The sequence below is a fragment of the Onychomys torridus genome, chromosome 4, assembly GCF_903995425.1.
Source record: "Onychomys torridus chromosome 4, mOncTor1.1, whole genome shotgun sequence".
Taxonomy (NCBI): Eukaryota; Metazoa; Chordata; class Mammalia; order Rodentia; family Cricetidae; genus Onychomys; species Onychomys torridus.
This window is the reverse complement of record NC_050446.1, coordinates 96,670,265-96,676,264: the sequence shown is the minus strand read 5'-3', so window position 1 is coordinate 96,676,264 and position 6,000 is coordinate 96,670,265.

Here is a 6,000-nt window from a genome sequence, read left to right as displayed (position 1 = left end):
GCCTGATCTCCTTGACTCCTGCCCAGTCTGTTAGCCTCCCTGTGCGGACATCAGCTCTACTGTTATTTGAGACCACAGCCAGGGAACTGGACACTACCCCATACCCTGCCTCTTTGTCCCATTTACCCCATGTTCTGGGCAGATAGACAAGGCCTCTCTAATACCCAGATCATGCCATAATAGGTTATGGGATGTAAAGTGAGGAGAAGACAGTTCCTGTTCCTCACAATGGTGGAGGGGAGAGTATACTGTGGGTCACCTCTGATAGGTTTCTGTTTCTCTGTTTTGCCTTCACAGAATTGGCAAATTGGTGTGGGCTTTTCTTGGGGGAATCATTTGATAAAAGGGTGAGAATCTTCTCAGGGTTCCTCTCAGAGACCATATACTGAAAGCCTCACAGTCCACCTGCCTCAACTCAGGCTCTAGGCCCCACACCTTCCTGCTCTGAGAGGGCCACAGGCCATAATGTCACCAGAAAACACACTCCCTCCTAGCCCTGAGTTCCTAGTGTCAGCCAGTAGTGTCTGCTGCCCTGACCCTTCAGTGTGCCCTTCTAGGAGTCTGGGGGGCAGTCTCTCTACAACACACCCCAAACCCCTCAGCTCCTGTTTCCAAGAGAAAACATAACAGCTTTCTCAGTTTGCTCAGTTCGGGTACTGGAAGCCTCTTATCCTAGGGAAATCAGGTCACCTGACCACAGGACACAGATGCCACCTCTTCCCTTCTTCACGCGGCTTTTTTCTAAAAAGCTGAGTTGTAGCATATGTACAGTTGAGGGATAGTTGCATGAAGTATATGAGTCTTAAAGTAGCGTCCCCCTAGGTGAAGTTAGAGAACATTTCAACATTCCTGTCACCCAGAAGTGTCCCTGTGAGTCTCCTTCATTCATCTAGAAGCAACCACGAAGGTGACTTCTGTCCTCAGCGCTGGGTCACACTGAATTCACTCTTAATCCTGGCCTCTTCCTCACATCACGGTACTTTTGTGATTCATTCCTGCCCTGTGTCTGTGGTAGTTTGTTCCTTTTTATTGCTGTGTGGCATTCCACTGTAGAGACACATCACTGTTTGTTTACCCAGTCTGCTGGGAGGCGGTTGGATGATTGTGAATAAAGTTGCTCTGACCATTCATTCCTACCCTTGTCTTTCAGCGGATGTAATGTACCCATTTTTCTGGGTATGGAATTTATCTGGAAGTGGCATTGCTGGCCCATGGTATTCTCTAGCTGGTAGAATTTGTAGCAAGGAGAGTTTCAGGCTGACTCCATATCCCTGAACCAGGGTCCTTCCTTAGAGGATTTATTCAGACGCCAAGTATCTCTATAGTGAGGCCATCTCTGATAAAGCAGGACATACCAGGCTGGAGCCCAAGAGACTTGGGACTCTGTAACGACTCTAAAGGACACCCTTCGATTTCTTTGAGCCTGTTCCTATACGGAAGCACCTGTTTGTGAAGCTGTTAGCACATGAGACAGCCAAGTGTCCCAGACAAGCTACCCAGACGAGACAAAAACACACGAGAGAACAGTTTTCAATTATAGTGTGTTCAGTTTTAGTCTGATCAATTTTTTTTAAGTTTCACTAAGTGTGGGTTTTTTAAATAAATAAATAAACAGTGAACATATTTAAGGATAGCATTATGTATGTCCTGGCCCCTAGCTCTCCTGGTACTCACCAAGTCACACAGTCCCCAGTACTGAACTCCAGGCTCTTAGATATCAGCCTTAGCTTTATTCTCAGCTCTGACCCATCAGCACTTTCTTTAAAAATTATATTTTTTATTTTTTTATCTTTTTTTTTTCTTTCAAGACAGAGTTTCTCTGTGTAGCCCTGGCTGTCCTGGAACTCAATATGTAGATCAGTTGGCCTTGAACTCAGAGATCTGCCTGCCTCTGCCTCTCTAATGCTGGGATTAAAGGTGTACACCACCACCACTGCCCCTCAAAATATTTTCCTATTTTACCCTAACCCACTCATCCTTGCTAGACTGCAAAATGGCATTTAACACGGCCATCAGGGTTATCCCTAATGTCCCCTACTTCTCTCCCCCTCACCTCCCTGCTGGGGGAAGTGACATTCTCATGAAGAATCTGTGGTCTTAAAGACAAGTTTCCAGCCACTGATGCTCTGACTCCAAGGCAATGCTAAGCTACTGTCCAGCTGGACAGAAGGACACGCTGTCGTGATTTTGAGCAGCCTTGAGTAACATCTAGTCTTCCTGGCTCTACACCCCAGCCAGGCTTTAGATGCTGGCTGTAGGCAGACATTTATGTGACTTGACCATTCTGCCTAGTCATGGACAGATTTCCAGAAAGCCACTGAATGACTGAGATAAAAATGAAGGACTTAAAGAGACAGTTAAAATGTCTGGATTCATCCTGTCTTGGGCCTTTTAACAGACTCTTCTTGTGCAATGGCTAGAAGGTGGGGCCAGGCAGCTGTCTGTCAATGGCTCTCAGGTTGAGAAACTGAAGTTACTAATATCATAAGTGTGTGTGCAGAGGTCACACTCTGTAAACAAGGGACACTGTAAAAATGTCCCAAACAAAGAAGACTGTGGAAGGGTCAACAGTAGAAGAGAAAGCAATCTTGTTCTGCTCTGGATTACCAATGTTGGTCTCAATTCCCCAAACCAAGTCCTATCTCATAAAAACAGGCAAGAGAATGAGCCTGAAAGAGAGCTCAAGGAGAGAAGTCAGGTGGGATGGAGGTTGATGGGACTAAGGACAGAGAGGATGAGGATGAGTTGGGCGGGAAAGGCTTTGGGGGCAGGTGGGAAGGTGGAGGATAAAGACAGGAAGTTCTGGGACTGAGCTCTATATAGAAGGAAGACAGGCTTAGCTATTATCTCTCCCCAATCTTTAAGTCCAACTGAAAAAGGAGAAAGTTGCTAAGATGTGACATCCTTCCCAGCTCTTGGTAAAGCTTTTGAGGGCGAGTGTCCAGTCCAGCTTGACTCTCTCTCACCTTAGCCTTTCAAAATCAAAGATCTTATTCATGCCACACATCTAATAAGACTTTAATTTCCACCCGTCTGAGTAATTGAGGTCAAGTTCCTTAGAGCAGAGCTCTGTATTCCAAGGAATGGGGTCTGGAGGCCTGAGTGCCACTAAATGACTTCTCCTTAAAGCCTGTCTGTCCACTATCTGACCTCCCTTATTGCCTCCTAGGGTTTCTACTCACCCACAGTGTTCCACCAGGTCCTGTGAAGGGGAGGAGGCCTCCCTGGCCCTCGAGGGCCTCCCTCCACCCATTATTGGGAAGTCACTCCCCGCTGGCCAGGCCTGAAATGGAAGGCAACATACTGAGCACTCTATCTCCTTGTCTAGATCACAGGATACACTAAGGCATTGGTAATTTTCCCTGCTGACTTATTGCAAGTCCCCTTTTTTTCCTGGATAGTGGCCTCAAGTGAACTATACCATGAAGGCATTCTTCCCTCTGAGAACGAGAGGCTAATTCTGGGCTTCTGGAGTCTTTGTGACAGCGCTGCAACCAGGCAGTCCAGGTTTTGTCTCCACTTCTAGTAACAGAATTACTGCGTGATCCAGGGAGGCCACCTCAGTTCTCTGAGCCTCAAACTTAGAAAGAGAGAGAGAGAGAGAGAGAGAGAGAGAGAGAGAGAGAGAGAGAGAGAGAGAGAAAGGGAGGGAGGGAGGGAGGGAGGGAGGAAGGAAGGAAGGAAGGAAGGAAGGAAGGAAGGAAGGAAGGAAGAAAGAAAATGATGGCCAGTGAGAAAAGGCACCTGCCTCCAAGCCTGATGCCCTGCTTCAAGCCCGGAAACTCCCATGACGGAGGAGAGAAATGACTCTACAAAGGGCCCTCTGACTTACAGGTGCCCACTGCAGCACGAACCTCCTACCACACATATAATAAAATAAATAAAAGGTAAAAACAAGTCCAGGGTTGGGGATTTAGCTCAGTGGTAGAGCGCTTGCCTAGCAAGCGCAAGGCCCTAGGTTCAGTCCACAGCTCAAAAGAAAAAAAAAAAATCCCAACAATACAAAAATAATTAATCTGAGAGTCTTTTCAAACCTAAAATTTCATTTTCCCTTCACTCATTGTCTCAAATGAACAGAAACTCTATTTTTGGAAAACAGCTTCCTCAGACCCTTATCTACAGATAAATGGTCTTCAGGGAGGTTTGCTGTGTATTATCCTATAACTTAGTAACATAATTTGCCTCCTCTGTTCCTCACAACACCGCATGAGAAGAGGCATTGTTATCCCCATTTATTCAAGAAGGGAAATGAGGCTCAGAGAGTCAGTCATACACCCACAGACATCAAGCTAGGAACAGGCAATGTCAGAGTTTGAAATGTGGCTTGACATCTCAGAGCCTTCATCCATTCCAACCCCCTGCCTTTAAGGCCACAGTTCTCAACCTGTGGGTCGCAACCCCTTTGGGAGTCAAACAACCTTTTCATAGGGGTCACCTAAGGCCATTAGAAAACACAGATGTTTACATTACAATTCATAACAGTAGCAAAATTACAGTTAGGAAGTAGCAACAAAATAATTTTATAGTCGGGGGTCACCACCACATGAGGAGCTGTATTAAAGGGTCCCAGTGTAAGGTTGAGAACCACTGCTCTAAGGAAATAAAAAGGGAAGAATGCAGGGGTTTTTTTTGTTGTTGTTTGTTTTGTTTATGTGTGTTAATGTTTTTGCCTGCATGTATGTCTATGAGAAGGTGTCAGATCCCCTGGAATTAGAGTTACAGACAGTTGTGAGCTGTCATATGGATGCTGGGAATTGAACCTCGGTCCTCTGGGAAAGCAGTCAGTGCTCTTAACCACCAAGCCATCTCTCCAGCCCAGAGGTTTTATTATTTACTCTCTAATTATTCTGATGGTCATTTATTGAACAACTGCTGTGCACATAGGTCATACTAGATTCCAAACCCAAGACATTCCTGGCCCTCACTTTCTAATCTACCCAGGGTTTAGGACATCTTCAGAAAGACATGACCTTGGGGGACAGCTCTAGAGGGGTCCCTGGATGGGGCAGGAGGCTGATAGGGCTGAGTTTTCTGGGGAACTAGAATTTTATTACCTGGTGTAACTTCCCGATTATGCTCTATCATTTAATCCCCTCAGCAGCTCTGTAAGATTTCCAACAGCAAGTGAGAAGTTAAGCAAACTGTTTAACCAAATAGAACACTATACATTCTTTATCTATAAAGCTCATTAGGTGATTTTCATATTCAGAAAATCTGGCAAAACATCTCTTAAAATCTTAAAATGTTTGAGCCTTCTTTCCCGCTAATTCCTCTAGTAAGAACTTATCACTGGAAAAAAATAAGTGATCTATATAAATATTTATAACTGAAAATATAGTAGAGTAGTAAATGTTTAGACTGCATCTGAATGAAGATTTAAAAGTCAGTATTTCGCATCCAAAAGGGAAAAGTGGGCTGGCAAGATGGCACAGTGGGTAAAACCGCCTGCCGAGCAAGCCTGGCAAGCTGAGTTCAAACCCCGTAATGCATATAAAAAGCCAGATGCTGCCCTGGTGTGTCTGAAATCCCAGCACACACATGGTGAGATGGAAGCGGGGATTGGAGGGGGGAGCACACAGAAGCCCTGAAATTCCCCTGAAGCTGCTGCCCAGTGAAAAGAAGAGAGACGACTCAACAAGGCAGAAGTCAGAACTGGCTCCCAGAAGTTGTCCTCTGACCTTCACATACCTGTGAGTAGCAAGACGGCTCTGCTGCTGAAAGCTCCTGCCACCTAGCTTGACCACTTAAGTCCAATCCCCGGAAGCCACATGGTGGAAGTAAAGAACCAGCTCTTGAGAGCTGTTCTCTGACCGGCACACACACACACACACACACACACACACACACACACACACACACACACACACACGACAATGATGATAGTTTTTAAAAGGAAAAATGATTAAAATGAACTGAGAAGGAAGAAACCATCAGAGGATCCCAGAGGGTGGTACATGAACAGAACAGCGAGGGAGGGTCAGAGGTAAGTTCAGTTGATTT